Source organism: Staurois parvus, unplaced genomic scaffold, assembly GCF_062004578.1.
Source record: "Staurois parvus isolate SC_StPar_1 unplaced genomic scaffold, SC_StPar_1.0 ptg000299l, whole genome shotgun sequence".
Lineage (NCBI taxonomy): Eukaryota > Metazoa > Chordata > Amphibia > Anura > Ranidae > Staurois > Staurois parvus.
In genome coordinates, this window is record NW_028318095.1 from 2278172 (window position 1) to 2298332 (window position 20161).

The window sequence follows — 20161 nt, forward strand, 5'->3', positions numbered from 1 at the left end:
CCTCTCCTGGGTCCTATCCTTGGTTCTGGTTTCTGACCATCCAGGGCAGGATTTCAGCTCCTGGCTACTCTTCTCCCTTCCTCTCGTTCATTAATTTGGTTTTCCTGGCCAGTGATGTGACCAAAAAAGTCTTCTTTCCCCTCTCTCCCAGCAATTTGTCTATCCCTTGGCCATGGAGGAGCTGTACAGCTCTAGCAGGTGTGTCTGTACCATGAACGGATGCTTAGGTAGAGTTTGGACATCCATATCCCCCTTTATCAACACCTCTGATACTTACCTCTCCCATTGCTTGTGCTGCCAGCTTCTGCTGTAGTGAGGAGAAACCACCATCCAAAACATCTTCAAAATCCAATACTGGGAGTGTTGATTTTCTGGTCCCTGATTGACCTGACTGGTTCCTTTCGCTGGTCTCTGTGTCACTACGGTCTTGTTTTATTTTTCCTCCATTTCAGTAAGACACTGTCATCAGTAAACACTTTTCAGGTTTCTCACATACATTTTTCTAGTGTGGCTATATGTAACTGGTTGCTATTGGCTATTGTACTTTCCATATATATTGTGATTGCTCTTTCTACAAGATGATTGGAATGATTGGAATAGTCTACAAAGTTTAGGGGCTGCTCATTGTTATGCTGCAGAGTAAAGTGACCTTCATTCCTATGATATGAGTGAACCCAGTGCACTTGTAAGTTAATTAGTGTAGGCTTAATATAGAAAGCGGTATGACAATAATCCACATTTGAAAATTAGAAGGATTATAACAGATAATGAAACTCAGTACTTAGTGCTAATTATTATGAAAAGTCAATTTCCTGTTTTGTATTGATGGAGCAGAGCTTATAATATTGACTAATATTCTGCAGCTAGAACTCACAGTTTGGATTTCTTTGCCAGGAATTTTAGTATTTTTTCTGCAGATTCATACCTTTCACTCTTCTGCAGAAATTGTTGTTTGTCCTTTTACATACTGATTTTTAAATTTGAGGGTCACAGCAGTCTTTGTTTTTGGAGTTCTCCTATAACATAGTTTTATTATCTGGTGATCCAACCAGTATGTCTGTTATTTTTCAACTTACTTTAAAAGACCAACCTGCCAAGCAAATGCAATAGTTAAAGGATTCATAAACACCATTTAACACTGACAGAGGTACTTACAATGGTGAGCTTTTATTCATACAGTTAAAAACTTTATTAAAAAAAAACTAATGACACAGTGTGAGCTGGAGTTAGGCTTTAATTTGTAAGTCACTTATGTAAAATTCATCTAAATCAAAGTCCATCCAACACTTCACTCTCCACTGGATGACAACTCTGTTGTTTAAGGGCAGCTTTGCTGTTCCACCAGTATAGTACTAAGTGTTGCCACCCTAAAACCAGTTACCATCTGGATCACCAAGTAAAAATAAAGGAAAAAAAGAAAAGTAATGTGACCACCACATCTAAGAATTGGTAAGTTGCAAAGCTTTTATTTTGGGATTTAGATATCCTTACGAAAATTGTTATGTATTTAAAATTAAATAGATGGGTAATTTTTAAATTAAATGTTAAATTACAAAATGACTCGTGGGGAAATTATATATAAAGCATGTTGTTTTTTATAATTCCTGCTTGCTCAGTTTGGATGTATATGTTGTTATACATTTTTAAGCTATTATGAAATATGCAGCAAACATATGTGTTTGTTTGTTTGTTTTTTCATAAACTGTCTATTGAGATGTTTGTAACAAATTACTAAAGAATTGCTTAACGGTAGGTCTTTCAGGGCTAATCAAGAGAGAAAGACATTTCTCAGACAGGAATCTTATACACATATACAATGCGCTAGTTGAAAATACAATGGAAGGTCTATCAATAGAACTACATCAATGGAGTGGAAGGAAATACATGGACCCTTAAATTATAAGTATTCCTACCACCGGGAGCCCCTGCATACACTGTAAAGATGGTTATAGGGCTTTTCAAGTTAGAAATGTAGTAAGGAGGACTAAGGTATCAGCCAAAGACATATCTTTCAGATGGGGTTCCCATGGCGGAAATCAAAGATAAGATAGAGAAAACAAAGTAAAAAAGAAAAGGAGAAAAAAAAGAAAAAGGGGGGAAGGAGGGAGGGAGGAGGGAGGTAATACTGGAGAGGGAACAGGGAGGGAGGACTGGAGGGCACTATCCCACACCTGCCAAAAATGCCTCATAACCACCAAGGCATAACATTATAAGGGTACTTTTTAGGGTTTTTGCTCCATGAGGTGAAAAGCGAGCAAAAATCTAAAATTAGAAGAATAATGTGGTCTACTGTAGACAGCTCTTGTATTGCTCAGTCAGTTTTGAAATGAGACCAACAAAGCCACGTAGATGTAAACTTGGACAAACAATCTTGTGAGATATGAATCAATTTCTCCATTTCTTCCATTTTGTTGATTCTGGTGAACCATTCCCACCATCGATGAAGTCTGCGTGGACCGCCAGTGAACCAGAATGCATAGTCTAGCTGCATTAACCAAGCGCAAAGCGAGAAATTTTCTGTAATCTGGATGGAGAGAGAAGTATGGTGTCACAGGTTTGTTGTTATCTGCAGGTTTGAACACATACTCCTCCATTCCTCACCTTGAGCTATTCATTCTAGAATTATAATAATGTTTCATTGATCAACATAACTGCTGCTGTGACCCACATAGCTCAATACACTTTCTCAAGCCCAGCAGTTGGACAGCAAGCATACCCAAAGCTTGAGCATACCCAAAGCTTGAATATTGGGTAGATTACTAAATATTGGGGACTATGTGGGTTTATTTACTAAACCTGTGCATGGTAGCTAATCAGTGTCTAACTTCAGCCTGTTCAATTAAGCTTTGGCAATGACACCCTGGTCACATCGGGTGCGACTTGGCATGCGATTCACATGTTATGCGACTTGCAAATCGCATGCTGAGTCGCACCCTACTTGGTCAGCGCTGCACCAATTTCTAAAGTAGTATACGCACTACTTTTGATGTGATTTGCATAGACATGTGTGTTAGGCATCTTGCAAATTGCACCTGAAATCGGCATCTCACCTGTGCGATTTCACGGGTGTCACAATAAGTCGCACAATTTTAAAGTCGGGCTTGATGTGACCAGAGTGTAACATCTAGAGGCTGATTGGTTTCTATTCAGAGCTGCACCATATTTTGCACTCTTCATTTTTAGTAAATTAGACCCTATATGTATGCAGTTACTTTATTGTCAACAGAAAAAAAACTACAAAAAACTAGCTAATCACAGGGCGTGACTCTTATAATTACATGTTGGAGCGGAGACAGGCTATAGGAGCCATTTGTGGACATTATGAGATGTAGGTTTGGAGCGGTGGTGTGGTTTTCAGTATGTTTTTATTTAACAGGTTTCCCTTACTCACAATCATTTACTTTCTTTAAGTGAACAGCCTATACCTCTTTAGTAAATCAATCCCAATATCTTAATGACCATATACAATGTGCATTCATCTAGAGGAAACAGAAACAAAATATTTTGCTTGCTTAATGTTTTTTTTTTTACAAAGCAAACTTTCCATGGGCCTTTGTTATTAGCTTGCAGCATTAATTTCTCCTACAGGAAATGGAATACAGTAGTAGGCAGCTCTATTGGAAACCAATGCACGTTATGATCCAATCCAGAGTACAAAAAGCAATTAATTCACTAGATGAAATAATAGCTGCCATTCCTTAATCCATATAGAATTACTCAGCATTTATTAGTACATTGCTTTATAAATATAAAAAAAAACCTTTTAGATTTATTTTGTAAAAGGTTTGCTGCTAGCTTGCTTCCTTTGTCATAGCAAATGAGTTGAGATGTTTTCTCTTATAGACAAAATGCATCAGTGATTTAATTAACTGTCAAGGCATAGTTTGCAATGAACAATATCATTAATATCACAAAGTAATCTGTCTCTATTAAATACTGATGCACTCAAGTACACATGTTTTATATAAGCATAGAATTAAAAAGGAATTATAGCATGCTTCAGATTCCAAATAGGAGACATCTTTATTAACTGACAAAAATATATTTAGATTACTCAAAATGGGCATCTAATTGTGTCCAAGGTAAGGTGTTATATGTTACAGAAAAAATTGGATCAGGGGAAAAGTAGAATGTTGTTTTATGGGGAACCTGTAAAGATACAAATTCGGCATTGCTGACTTGTTTGTATAGAGGCAAGATCTGGGGCTGCCATCTTGGTCCATCCTTACTCCTGCTGCATTATTTAATAAGTTGCTGAACATAATCAAGCATGTTTCTTTGCAGTTGGAAAACAAGTAACATACAAAAAAGTACATGGACATCTCCTTTAACTTGTAATACACCTACTGTGTGGGACAGATTGAATGGGGCAGGCCAATTCGCAACCTCACCATCCCTCTTGGCACTCTTGGGAGGAATCCCCTGGTTTCTGCTGGGTGAAGATGTCCAGTTTTTTCCGCTCCTGGGGGGGCTGATGGAGATACTATTTGTGTTAAATTTGCCCCTACGGGTAAATTGTTGCCTCTTGATGCCCTTCAGTCCCTTTGCAGAATATTTCCACTAGCAGAATTGAGAATCACTATGGGTGAAGCTCCCAGATTCTGGACATCTCCTTTCTCACATGTACAAGCTTGTATTGAATGCACAATCCGTGTCCACCCCCTTTTATATTTGAGAATGGGAGAGGGAGCTGGGCTAGGAGTTTACTCCTCCTCAAATCCAGAAAATAAACTGACGCATATTGCCTCCATTAGTGCTCGCATTCAAGAATCCTCTTACAAATTTCTTACTAGATGGTATAGCACCCCTTCTCATCTGATACAGATGTTTTCTGAAGCTGACCATTGTTGTTGGTGGGACTGTAACCAGAGGGGCACGTTTTTACATCTTTGGTGGTCATGTCCCAAGATTAAGGTATTTTAGGAAAAAATTACTCCATGGATTAAAAACACTGACTCTTAAACCCATAGCAAGTACTCCCTTGCAATTTTTGTTCCATGACACACCCTCATCTATTAAATTATATAAGAAAAGTGTTATTATTATTATTATACAGGATTTATATAGCGCTAACAGTTTGCTCAGAGCTTTACAATAACACGGGAGACAATACAGCAACAATACCGTTCAATACAAGAGGGATAGGAGGGCCCTGCTCCTTGGAGCTTACAATCTAGGAGGGAGAGGCTAGTGGTACAAAAGGTAGTAAATGTGCGGGATGGACTGGTAGGAAGAGTAGAAGATTCCATTATTAGCTGAGGGCATGATAGGCTTCCCTGAAGAGATAGGTTTTCAGTGATCGCCTAAAAGTGAGCAGAGTAGGCGATAGTCTGATAAATTGGGGTAGAGAGTTCCAGAGGATGGGGGAAGCTCTGGATAAGTCCTGGAGATGAGCATGGGAGGAGGAGACAAGGGAGCTAGAGAGCAGGAGGTCATGGGAGGAGCGAAGAGTACGGTTTGGGTGATATTTGGAGACAAGATTGGTGATGTAATTTGGGGCAGAGTTATAAATGGCTTTATATGTTATTGTTAATGTTTTGAATTTTATCCGTTGGCCAACGGGAAGCCAGTGGAGGGATTGGCAGAGAGGGGTGGCTGATACAGAACGTTTAGTAAGGTGGAGTAGTCTGGCAGCAGCATTCATGATAGACTGAAGAGAGGATAGCCTGCAATGAGGTAGGCCAATGAGGAGGGAGTTACAATAGTCAAGGCGAGAGATAACAAGGGAGTGAATAAATTGCTTAGTAGTTTCAGAGGTAAAGAACGGGCATATCTTGGAGATGTTGCGGAGGTGATGTCTACAAGATTTGGGCAGCGATTTGATTTGGGGCTGAAAGTGCAAATCTAAACAAAAACAAGAAGCGCACCAACCTTGTGCATTACCTCAGTAACCAAAGTTTATTAATTATAAAATAATACTCACAAACAGCGAATAAAATCAGGCATATAGGTCCTCAAAGGGACCTGAAAGATAAAGAGCCAGCGCGAATCCCATCATGGGGGTAGATACTCAGTACAGCTGACGCGTTTCGAAGGGCATCCCTTCTTCATCAGAGCTCATGATCTGTTGTCTTGATTTTTGGGGCTGAAAGGACAGATGGGAGTTTAGGATTACACCTAGCACCCTGCATGAGGGGAGGGACTGATGGTTGTGTTATTGATCTTGATGGAGAAGTCAGGGGAGGGGGCACGGGCTGGAGGGAATACTAAGAGCTCAGTTTTGGAAAGATTGAGTTTGAGGAAGTGGAGTGATATCCATGCCGATATGTCGCTTAGTAGGTTAGTAATGCGAGAGGAGACTGAAGGGGTGAGGTGAGGTGTAGAAAGATAGATTTGGGTGTCATCAGCTTAGAGATGGTACTTAAAGGCATGGGGGTTTATCAGTGACCAAGGGAGGAGGTGTAGATGGAGAAGAGTAGGGGTTCAAGGACAGAACCTTGAGGGACCCCTATGGAAAGAGGGAGTGAAGAGGAGGAGCCAGAGTTTTTTGAGGAGAAGGGGATGGTCAACCATATCAAAAGCCGTAGAGAGGTCAAGTAGTAAGAGTACAGAGTAGTGGCCATTGGTTTTAGCAGTTAGTAGATCATTCGTGGGTTTTAGAAGGGCAGTTTCAGTAGAGTGGAGTGAGTGAAAGCCAGACTGTAAAGGGTCAAGAAGATTGTTGTCGGTGAGGTGGGTGCTCAGGCGATTGTAGACTAAGCCTTCTAAGAGTTTAGAGGTAAACGGGAGCAGGGAGATGGGTCTTAAGTTATTCAGGTTGGTGGGATCCAGGGAGGGCTTTTTAAGTATGGGAGTGATGTGTTCATGCTTCAGAGGTGAGGGGAAGGCACTGTTAGAGAGGGAGAGATTGAAGATGTGAGTAAGGGAGCATAGGACAGAAGAAGAGAGTGGCCGTAGTAGTTATAAGGGGATAGGATTCAGGGGGCAGGTAATGAGATGGGCTTCTGAGAAAACCTTAGTGACCTCTTCAGTAGTAGCAAGGTCAAAAGAGGAAAGTGTTGAGGGAGGTTTAGTATGAGGTATGCTAAGTGGGATGGATGTCTGTGCAGTGACGATGCCCCTACGAATTGCATCAATCATGTTTCTGAAATGATTTGCAATCTCATGAGCAGTGAGTGAGGTTCTGGGTGGAGGTGAAGGTGGAGAAAGTAGAGAGTTAAAAGTAGAGAAGATATGACGAGGACTGGATGATAAGCTATTGATGAGAGTGGCAAAACAGGCTTGTTTGGCAGCATGGAGGGAAGAATTGTATGTTAAGAAAGCAGATTCATATAGGGTGAATGCTTAGTGAGCTTTGGTTTTATGCCACAATTGCTCCAGTGCATAAATATGTCGTTTACGATTTCTGGTGTTGTCAGTCTGCCAAGGTTGTAATGGTCGGGGTCTGATGCTCCATATTGTTATAGTAGCAAGTGAGTCTAGTGTGAATGAAAGCAAACTGTTGTAGACAGAAGTGGCCAGGTCTGGGCAGGATAGGGTAAAGATTCTGTCATAGAGTTGGTCAGTTGCAGAGTGAAAAGGAGCAGGGTTCAAGTTTTGAAGGTTTCTGCAAAAAAAGAGAGAAGAAGAGAACCACAAGTAACTTTGTTTACACTAGACTGCAATGTATTTTATTTATTTGTTTATTGCTGGTGGTTTCTTCCTCTTATACTTTGCTCTCTTTGATACCGGTACAGTATTCTGTATTGTGCTGCCACCTAGCAGGTTTTGTGGGCACTACCTCTAGGCAGCCCTGTACTGTAATAGTTCCTCTGCCTGTTATATATATCTAATGAAAATCCAGATAAAAGTAAAAACCTGACAGGGGTAACCCCCCCCCCCCATTTATCTTAAACTGAAAGAGATTAGGTGGACATACCCTTTTTTAATAGGAATCTGTACTGAAAGCATTTGCAGAAGGCCATTGTCGACCTCTGATTTCTGAAAATACTGATTGTCCGGCTGTTGTGCTTCAGTATGTTCTCAGTCAATGATCCAGAACAAGTATGCAGATTAGAAGGCCTGACCTCCCTCTGAATTTTCTGATCTATATGTTTTTTCCAGGTGAGCGAGTCAAAAAATATTGTGTTTGATTCACTAAAACTGGAGAGTACAAAATCTGGTGCAGCTGTGCATGGTAGCCAATCAGCTTCTAACTTAAGCTTATTCAGTTAAGCTTTGACAAAAAACCTGGAAGCTGATTGGTTTCTATGCGCAGCCAGGGCAGCTATCAGAAATTTTGGGGCCCCTTACACAGTTTTAGGCTTGGGCCCCCCAGGCCTGACCACCTTCATTCCTCAGGACCCACCCACTGATTTTTAACACTATTACAACTTAATATATGAAAATGAAAAGTGTATTCCAAGTCATCAGTGCTTTCAAGATTTAAACAGTAAGGAATTATATTTTGGCCAAATAATATGAAGCCTGCCGCCATACAAGGTAGATTCTTTTGAGCAAGACCCTACACTAACTGTAACTGCCCTACCTTTTCAAAGAGACAGCCCAATCCAGCAAAGAGACAGTACCATATATTCAGCATAAAGATGGCACAATCCATCAAAGAAACACCCCAATCCATCAAAGAGACACCCCTGTATATTCAGCAAATAGGCCAATCCAGCAAAGAGAAAGCCCAATCCAGCACAGAGACATCCCCATATATTCAGCAAAGAGACAGCACAATCCAGCAAAGAGACAGCTTAATCCAAAAAAGAGACAGAACGATCCACTAAAGAGAAATACCCATATATTCAGAAAAGAGAAAGCCAATCCAGCAAAGAGACAGCCCAATTCAAAAAAGAGACATCCCCATATATACAGCAAAAATACAGCACAATCCAGCAAACAGACAGCTTAATCCACAAAAGAGAAACCCCAATCCACAAAAGAGAAATCCCCATGTATTCAACAAAAAGACAGCCCACTCCAACAAAGAGCCCCATATATTTTGAAAAAATACAGCCCCATATATTCAGCAAAGAGACATCCCAATCCAGCAAAGAGACATCCCAATCCAGCAAAGAGACATCCCCATATATTCAGCAAAGAGACAGTACAATCCAACAAAGAGACAGCCCATATATTCAGCAAAGAGATGGCCCAATCCAGTAAAGAGATAGCCCATATATTCAGCAAAGTGACAGCCCAAACTAGCAAAGACACATCCCAATCCAGCAAAGAGACATCCCCATATATTCAGCAATGAGACGGTCCAATCCAGTAAAGAGACAGCCTGATCCAGCAAAGAGACAGCCCCATATATTCAGCAAAGATACTTCCCCATATATTCAGCAAAGAGAAAGCCCAATCCAACAAAGGGACATCCCAATCTAGCAAAGAGACATCCACGTGTATTAAGCAAATAGACAGCCCAATCAAGCAAAGAGAAAGTTCAATCCAGCCCCATATATTCAGCAAAGAGATATCTCCATATATTCAGCAAAGAAACAGCCCCATATATTCAGCAAAGAGGAAGCCAAATCCAGCAAAGAGACATCCCAATCCAGCAAAGAGACATCCCCATGTATTCAGAAAAGAGACGGCCCAATCCAGCAAAGAGACAGTCCCATATATTCAGCAAAGAGACATCCCTATATATTCAGCAAAGAGACAGCCCCATATATTCAGCAAAGAGAAAGCCCAATCCAGCAAAGAGATATCCCAATCCAGCAAACAGACATCCCCATGTATTCACAAAAGAGACAGCCCATTCCAGAAAAGAGAAAGTCCAATCCAACAAAAAGACAGCCCCATATAATCAGCAAAGAGATAGCTCAATCCAACAAAGAGACATCCTCATATATCACAGCAAAGAGACATCCCAATCCAGCAAACAGACATCTCCATATATGCAAAGAGACATCCCAATTCAGCAAAGAAACATCCCAATCCAGCAAAGAGACATCCCCATGTATTCAGCAAAGAGACGGCCCAATCCAGCAAAGAGACATCCCCAGATATTCAGCAAATAGATGGCCCAATCCAGCAAAGAGACATCCCAAGAAATTCAGTGGAGAGACATCCCAATCCAGCAAAGAGACAGCCCACTATATTTATCAAAGAAACAGCCAAATTCTGAAAAGGGACAGTTACAGCACAGGTCCACATTTAAGGGGCGTGGGCCCTTGGTGATGATATAAGGAGACTCTGATCTATTGGTGGGTCTATAAGGGGGTGCTGATGACTGCTGACCTAATGATTAGTCACCAACTATTAGAGAAGCAGTCAGCACTTCCCAGTAGTGACTCCATTAGCTCACAATCCCTTTATATCAGTCCCCCCCTTCCTTGAAAACCTCCAGAGATCAGAGAGACACCCCCCTTGTATCAGCGCATCTTCCCTCTTTATAACCTCTATTTAGGTTACCTTGCTGACAGGAGTTTGGAGCCATTGGAAGACAGTGTGAGAGCCAGAGTTTAGGGGGCGGAGCTGAGAGGTGGAGCAGCTCCACAGCTATTTTCCTTCCACTGTACAGTGTGTGTACAGTGCTGTAAGCAATGACTGCAGAGGAGATCATTGAGGCAGCCAGGAGAGAGGCATTGGGCGTCAGCGCTGGAGAACTGAATGTAGAAAACATGAGCACAGCAGACAGGAATTCTTACTGGGTTGTGGATACCGCACTGAGAGTAAATTAGTAAATTAAGTCCACTGTATCCACAAAAAGAGAAAAAAAATAGAGTAGGACTTGGCACCACGCTCAACATATGCATAACATCATATGAAATGTTTGTCTGTTGAAAATCGTGTTTATTGATACATTAACAGACAAAATGATGTTATGCATATGTTGAAATTGGTCTGTTGGTTTTTTTTGGAGATAATCTAATGAAATATTGGATGTGATATGCAATCCCACACACCTAATATATAATCAATATAATAAAAAAATATTGTACTGAAGGCAGCCAGGCGACTTACAGTAAAGGTTTCCTTTCAGTCCTTTGATCAAGTACTTTTCTTTGCTGTATCCCAATACCCAAAAGTATGACAAGCCTAGTTAATAGAATAAATGCACATGTCCTAATAGACAATATAGAAAAGTTGTTAAGCGACAGTTCTTAAGGAGAGTCACATTCAGAAATAGTCGCAGATTACATTTCTGCAAAGTTAAACTAAAATGAAACTTTAATTATGGTATTATCTGTCCTTTAAAAAGCGAACAGAAGGTGACTATGTCATTCACAGTCATTGAACATCATTTCCGAGCATAATTTATTTGAGCGCGTCTCAGGACACCAGAGACCAACAGATACAACCACTTGTTTGCAATTAACTACCAACGATAGCATAATTGATATGAGGAAATTTATAGATCTACATTGTTAGAAGATTATACTGAAATTACTTTAGATTGAAAAGAAGATTATGGATGAGAGCAGCAGCAATGTTCCCTTCTGTGTTTATTAATCCAAGGACATGCTGAAATATAATAGCTTGACAAGATTATGCTGCCGATATTAAGTGTCAGCATTATGGAGGTATTCTAGCACAGGATTAATTTTTTTCTGCTGCTGCCACCGTTATCTAAAATGTTTTAGTTTGAATTGTGTTGTGTTCAGTCACTCAATTGATTGTGACTCTTAGTGACCTCATGGGCTTTATCATGCTAGATCTGCCCGTCAGCAGCTTCTTTATTGAACCCCCATGAGCTCATTCTTGTAGTAACACTATTACATCTATCCATCTTATCTGGTCCTTCTCTTTTTAGCTTAAAGAATATGTAAACCCAACATTTCATATTCCTGATATGTGCTTGCTGTACCATGTACTTGAATGAAAAAGTATCCTGCTCTCTTTGTATTGTTTCCTTTGTGAAAATCCCTGGTGTTCCCAGTGGCATCACTATGGGGGTGCGGAGGGGTGTAGACTACTCCCAGGTGAAATCCAGCCCACCCAGCAGCTCCACCTCCTCCCACCACCCAGCCAGGCGAGTCCTTGGCTTGGAGTGGGTGCCCAATTCCTATCTGTCAGTGAGTGCCATGGTGAACTACACCCCCAACGTAGTGACATCCTTACTAGCTACTCCCGAAGTTTACCGGAAGCTCCCCAAAGCCGCAGAGATATGGGAGGAGCTCCATGTTGCAGCCTGACAGTTCTGGGTACACTCTCCAGCTTCTTTCCTGTTGATCTCTGCACAGCCTGACCTCATGCCTGCTGATCTCTGCATAGTTCCTACAGCATTCTGGAGACACTTCTACATCACTGATGTGCCTTCATCACCATCGATGCAGTGAGTGCATCACCCTTATATTTAGGCTTTTTATCCTATAGCCTACATTTATATGGTTGTGCCCTGTTCCCTATCTATATGTGTGCTAAGCAACTCAGGGCCTGTCCTAGAGGAGCATCACTGTCTTCACTTAATCTACCCAGCACCCTGCAGTTGAGAGTATAAATCCTTTTTTTTTTACTGGTGTTTGGGGTGAGAAGTAATCATTTTCTATTTATCTGTTTTAGAAGTGCATGTATCTGCAGTATGATGCTGAGGATGGGGTATATTTTTCTTAGAAATGTTGGAGAGTATGAGTACACTATTCCAAAAACAAAATGTGTAGAGGGCCAGCAAAGAAGAGGACCCAGCCAGATTGGGAGGAGGGTTGGAAGGCAGTCCTGAACATTTTATTATATAGAGGAACGTATTGCTGAGATGTATAACATGATGTGTGAATGGCTATGTGCTGCTCCTCACAGTCCTGCCACTCTAAGTCTACTGTATAACCAACTCAGGAGGAGCAAGAGGGGGACTACATTTCTGCATACAGTGGGACTATGAAGAACGAAGGTAGCCACCCTCTAACAGGAAATCAGATCACAGTAGAAATGTGATTATTTTGAGGAGGCTGAGACCAAAATTAGGTATTTTTTTGAGCTAAGAATACATTCAATAGAATTTTTTTAAATCAAAATTTAGTGTCGCTTTAATATTTTGAGTTTTGAATATTTATGAATCCAGTCACTGAGGAGTGCAGGCCAGTGGTATGAGTTGAAGAGGTGATAAACATTAGGACCAAGGTTCCTGAGGTTGCTCTCCTCTGAGCTTTGGGTGTCTTCAGCCTTGAAGAAGCATTTGCAATTGTTTCCCATTTAGTGCTGCTGAGTGACAGATTGAGGAAGACATTCACTAAAGAACTTCTTCAGATATCCTGCCTTAGGAAGTTATGCTATCCATACTACTAGACCTGCTGTGTTGCCAGCAATAGAACCCCTTGTGTAAAAATGACCTTAACAAGTAAGGGTATATGAAAAAGAACATTTTTAAGGATAATGGAAAGTGGAAATAGAAAACCAGCAAGAAACATGGTACATGAAATTGGATATTGATATAAAAGTGAACAGATTTTACCAGTCAGGAATAAAATACCCCCATGAACCCAGTTGTGCATTAATTAATAACTAAAATGTACATTTAAAAAGCACCTTGATGTGTTGTTTTATTATCCTTTTGCAGCCCCCTGTACAACAGGAAACAGACTGGGAATGGAAGGGTCAAAGCTAGAAACTAATCAGGCTTCACTACATTGCAAATTGTACAGACTGATAGGAAGGGAGACCAGAGGGTTGCCCTTAGCAAAGTGTTGGCGCTCCTTTACCAATCATTTACCAGCTCAAGCATTCCTTAACCAAGGTATAATACTTTAACGGCAGTAGAGAAAAGTAAGGCCAGACTCCATTTACACTATGTGAGATATGTCCAGATTAGAAAATCTGCTAAACCACTTTTTTGATGGGTGAGAGGAGCGGGGAAATGTATGAACTATTTGAAAATTTTAATGCAAAAGGACAGTGGGAAAGTAGCCAACAGAGAGTAATATACAGTTCCAGATTACTAAATAGGCAGAGTAGGCACCTGCCTATGGATCCCACCCTGTTTAAGGGCCCTGCAACAACGGATCAAAATAATAGTGATTTGATCTTGAAAGAATTTGAAGCTTTCTTAAATTGTTCACAAAAGATAAAAAAATGAATCAACCCAAAGTAACAAAAATTTTACATTAAAGTGTTACTAAACCAAGGACACTAATAAATAAAAAATATCCTCCTGCGCTCTTACGATAAATAATGCACTTAACTAAAAAGCAGCCAGCATCTATCCCATACCAAAAAAAGGACAATAGAAGAAATGCATATAAAAATGATGCAGCGCTAAAAATACAAAAATACTCAATAGATAATATACATAAAATACTAAAGATATATATATATTAACAAAGTAACCAATGACCCAAATCCACATGGGGATATGAAGGAGACCGTGACCCCTAACAAACAGATAACAGTGGCTTAGTGCAAAATAAAGTGTCCACAGTTCATATTTCTAAGACGTGCAGGTGAATCACAGCACACTCCAAACGTGATCCCAGGTAGTATGGCTGCAATGGCCTCTCACCTCCACTCTATGACCCCACAGGGCCACAAAGCAAATGTAGATCACCTCTGGATCCCTCAAACCAGTAGCTCCTCAGATAGGATGGTATGGGCAGTCATCACATGAATATGGACAATATCCAGCCGGACCAGTGGGCAAACGAAACACACCCTCCTCAGATGTCAAAAGCTCATATGCTCATAAATGAGGAAAGAAACACAATCCTCATAGTGTATTACTGCTTTTAATGGCAAAAAGGCAACAATAAGCCAAAAAAAAAAAAAAAAAAAGGAGGTATATACACTCACATAACAACAGCCTGTTTTCAGATCCTTTCAGTAAGCTGGGTGTACAGCATGATCAAAAGGTGTTCCAAGATGGCGTCACACCCGAAGTACGTCACCACGCTATTGCCGTCCCAAAAAAAAAAGGAGGTATATACACTCACATAACAACAGCCTGTTTTCATATCCTTTCAGTAAGCTGGGTGTACAGCATGGTCAAAAGGTGTTCCAAGATGGCGTCACACCGGAAGTACGTCACCACGCTATTGCCGTCCCAAAAAAAAAAGGAGGTATATACACTCACATAACAACAGCCTGTTTTCATATCCTTTCAGTAAGCTGGGTGTACAGCATGATCAAAAGGTGTTCCAAGATGGCGTCACGCCGGAAGTACGTCACCACGCTATTGCCGTCTATTGCCAGCAATAGCGTGGTGACGTACTTCCGGCGTGACGCCATCTTGGAACACCTTTTGATCATGCTGTACACCCAGCTTACTGAAAGGATCTGAAAACAGGCTGTTGTTATGTGAGTGTATATACCTACTTTTATTTTTTTTTTTTTTTGGCCTTTTGTTGCCTTTTTGCCATTAAAAGCAGTAATACACTATGAGGATTGTGTTTCTTTCCTCATTTATGAGCATATGAGCTTTTGACATCTGAGGAGGGTGTGTTTCGTTTGCCCACTGGTCCGGCTGGATATTGTCCATATTCATGTGATGACTGCCCATACCATCCTATCTGAGGAGCTACTGGTTTGAGGGATCCAGAGGTGATCTACATTTGCTTTGTGGCCCTGTGGGGTCATAGAGTGGAGGTGAGAGGCCATTGCAGCCATACTACCTGGGATCACGTTTGGAGTGTGCTGTGATTCACCTGCACGTCTTAGAAATATGAACTGTGGACACTTTATTTTGCACTAAGCCACTGTTATCTGTTTGTTAGGGGTCACGGTCTCCTTCATATCCCCATGTGGATTTGGGTCATTGGTTACTTTGTTAATATATATATATCTTTAGTATTTTATGTATATTATCTATTGCGTATTTTTGTATTTTTAGCGCTGCATCATTTTTATATGCAAACCAAGGACACTGCATTCACTATATCAAGTCTCCAACAGTACACAGAACATGGAAATGCGATTATTTTAGTAAATATAAACTGATAAATAACTTTTCTCATCAGGAATATATAGCAGTCTTGTGACTTCTATTAGTGTCCAGTTGAGCACTGGTTAAAGTTTGGACGAGGAGTTTTCATTCTCCCCTGATAGTCCTATGAGGCTGCAGGACCCTCAACCCTCTGTCTGGACAGCACCAATTGTCCCTGTGCTGATCACGTGCACTCTACCAAGAAAAAAAAACTCTCTAGCAATACACACCAAATTGAGCACATGCAGCTTGCCTCCAAGGCTCTGTACAATCAGCAGATGGATTGGGGACAGTAGAAGAAGGGGAGGATCAGAGAAGACAGGATCAAACATTCTTTTTACACAATTAGGATTGTGGATTAACCTTTAGGTTCCACAGTGAGTATAACAAGCATCCTTTACTGCATATACAGACTGATTTTACTGTTGTGTGTTTAGTAACACTGTACCCACTTGCTCTCCAGAAGATTTACCCCACTTCCTGACCAGGCCATTTTTTGCAATATGGCGCTGCATTGCTTTAACTGACAACTGTGCATTCATGCAATGCTGTACAAAAATGAAATTTATGTCCTTTTTTTCCCCACAAATAGAGCTTTCTTTCAGTGGTATTTGATCACCTGTGCGGTTTTTATTTTTTGTGCTGTTAACAAAAAATGTCTGACAATTTTAAAAAAAAGCAATATTTTTACTTTTTACTATAAAACATATCCAATAAAAAAATTTTAAAAATCAAACTTCTTCATAAAATTAGGCCACAATATATTCTGCTACATGCTTTTTCTAAAAAAAATCCCAATACATGTAAATGAATCGGTTTACGTGAAAGTTATAACATCTACAAATGACGGTATGTATACTGGAATGTTTTTTTTTTTTTATACCAGTAATGGCGAGGATCAGCAACTTATAAAGGGAATGCAGGACTGCTGCGGGCATTCTGACACAGGGGGGGGACTGACTAACTGCCACTGACATCCCCAGTGACACTAATACAGTGATCAGTGCTAATAAAAAGTACTGACACCCTACTAATGGCACTGAGCAGGAAGGGGTTAACATCTGAGGCAATCAAAGGGTTAACTGTGTGCTGTTTTACATAATGTGCTGTGTGTGTTTTACTAGAGAAACATGCACAGCAGAGAAATACACAGCAGCATGCACTTTCTGGCAGGAGAGAGACCTGTGTTGTTTACCCAGACCAGTAGAGGACCAATGTATCAATACTATGTAAGAGTATGGGAATTCATCCAGAACACGTGCAAATCCCATCAGAAGGGGAGATTCTCAGAGTGATTCTGACTTGTTTCAAAGGGGAGTCCATTCTTCATCAGAGCTCAAGTAACCCACTTTACTTCTTCACCCAAGACAGAGTTACAAATCTGGCAGCTGTAATTGTTACCATTCAGTGGTCTATTAGAGGGATGTGACAAAACACAAACCAGTAACTAAAACAACAATAAAAAAAATGAATGTATACAGTCAGGTCCATAAATATTGGGACATGGACACAATTCTAACATTTTTGGCTCTATACACCACCACAATGGATTTGAAATGAAACGAACAAGATGTGCTTTAACTGCAGACTGTCAGCTTTAATTTGAGGGTATTTACATCCAAATCAGGTTAACGGTGTAGGAATTACAACAGTTTGCATATGTGCCTCCCACTTGTTAAGGGACCAAAAGTAATGGGACAATTGGCTTCTCAGCTGTTCCATGGCCAGGTGTGTTATTCCCTCATTATCCCAATTACAATGAGCAGATAAAAGGTCCAGAGTTCATTTCAAGTGTGCTATTTGCATTTGGAATCTGTTGCTGTCAACTCTCAAGATGAGATCCAAAGAGCTGTCACTATCAGTGAAGCAAGCCATCATTAGGCTGAAAAAACAAAACAAACCCATCAGAGAGATAGCAAAAACATTAGGCGTGGCCAAACAACTGTTTGGAACATTCTTAAAAAGAAGGAACGCACCGGTGAGCTCAGCAACACCAAAAGACCCGGAAGACTACGGAAAACAACTGTGGTGGATGGCCGAAGAATTCTTTCCCTGGTGAAGAAAACACCCTTCACAACAGTTGGCCAGATCAAGAACACTCTCCAGGAGGTAGGTGTATGTGTGTCAAAGTCAACAATCAAGAAAGGTCAGATTAGAATTTGCCAAACGACATCTAAAAAAGCCTTCACAGTTCTGGAACAACATCCTATGGACAGATGAGACCAAGATCAACTTGTACCAGATTGATGGGAACAGAAGAGTATGGAGAAGGAAAGGAACTGCTCATGATCCTAAGCATACCACCTCATCAGTGAAGCAGGGTGGTGGTAGTGTCATGGCGTGGGCATGTATGGCTGCCAATGGAACTGGTTCTCTTGTATTTATTGATGATGTGACTGCTGACAAAAGCAGCAGGATGAATTCTGAAGTGTTTCGGGCAATATTATCTGCTCATATTCAGCCAAATGCTTCGAAACTCATTGGATGCCACTTCACAGTGCAGATGGACAATGACCCAAAGCATACTGCAAAAGTAACCAAAGAGTTTTTTAAGGGAAAGAAGTGGAATGTTATGCAATGGCCAAGTCAATCAACTGACCTGAATCCAATTGAGCATGCATTTCACTTGCTGAAGACAAAACTGAAGGGAAAATGCCCCAAGAACCAGCAGGAACTGAAGACAGTTGCAGTAGAGGCCTGGCAGAGCATCACCAGGGATGAAACCCAGCGTCTGGTGATGTCTATGTGTTCCACACTTCAGGCTGTAATTGACTGCAAAGGATTTGCAATCAAGTATTAAAAAGTGAAAGTTTTATTTAGGATTATTATTCTGTCCCATTACTTTTGGTCCCTTAACAAGTGGGAGGCCCATATGCAAACTGTTGTAATTCCTACACCGTTCACCTGATTTGGATGTAAATACCCTCAAATTAAAGCTGACAGTCTGCAGTTAAAGCACATGTTGCTTGTTTCATTTCAAATCCATTGTGGTGGTGTATAGAGCCAAAAATGTTAGAATTGTGTCCATGTCCCAATATTTATGGACCTGACTGTATATGTATATAGAAAAAAAAAATTAATACATGGGAACAATCTCTTTCAGAATGAACTGAATTAGAAAACCATCCATCCTTTATATTGGTGCATCCTAATCTGACTGTTAACTATTGCAAGGTTTAAGAGGTGACTGAATGAGTTGTCTGCTTTACCCATAGGATCGAAAGCTAATGCAGAAATCTCATTTACATAGACAATGATAGAACAGTACTTCTATCTTTTGGACTTCTTATGTGCATTTCATGGATCCCAGAGGCCCCCACTAGCGACCATAACTGTGCCTGCACATTCTGCCTGATAACATATCCACAGACTTGTTACTCTTCCCTCATTCTACAGTCACTTTAATCTTCATGTCTTACAGCAGGCACACAGCTGACTGAAGACTCTGCAGATAGATCTCCTGCTGTTCTCTCTTAAGGACTCCAGCTTGGCAGACAGCCGCTTATTTACATCATTTTCGGAGCTTTGGAAATTAGTCTTTTATTTTCAGCATTTTTCCATTTAAACATTATACTTTCCTAAAACCAGTTAAATGGTGTTGTTGCTGGTAATTTTTAGTTGCTTCATGAAATTTTCCTGACTTGATAAATATATTTATAAAAATAACTTGGTTTAACCTTACACTTTTAAAAGTTATTTTAGCTTAACTTGGTCATACTGATATGGCGATTTGGCCAAGCTGACATACAGTATACTGACATGACCTATGTCATTGTTATCGATTATTATTGTCACATACCTGATGAAGGGGTCCTGCGAGACTCTGAAACGTTGCTTTGCTGTAACTATGTGATTGTTCATTAAAACTTTTGGACCCATATTGGTGATCCTCGGTGTGCTGGTGACATTCTGCCTTGCTGATTCTGTTCGGTTCCAGCTGACGGTCGCTGCAGCACCCACTTATACACGCAGCCATTTTTAAAGCAGGATTGTGTACTTGTGTTATCAATTATTAGCCATTGTAGCAGACAACTACATTTGTTTCCACCACTGGCTGGTAATCTTTGGCATGGGGTTTCCATTCTGAAGACAAGGTATCCATCCCCTACCTAAACACGTAATCTAAAATAAAAGCCTTAAAGTGGAACTTCACTCGCTCAATCAACATGGACTATTTTATATTTCAATATTTTTATTGAGAGGTTTCAGTATAAATACAGGGTACGATAATCAAACATGGTACGAAATACAGTTCACAGTCAGATATAGTGATACATTTGTGTGAAGTAAATTCCCCACCATTTGGCTGGGGATTTTATATATCTGAGCTGCATTGACCTGAGAGGTATGCTCGGTTAGGTGTGAACCGTATAAGGG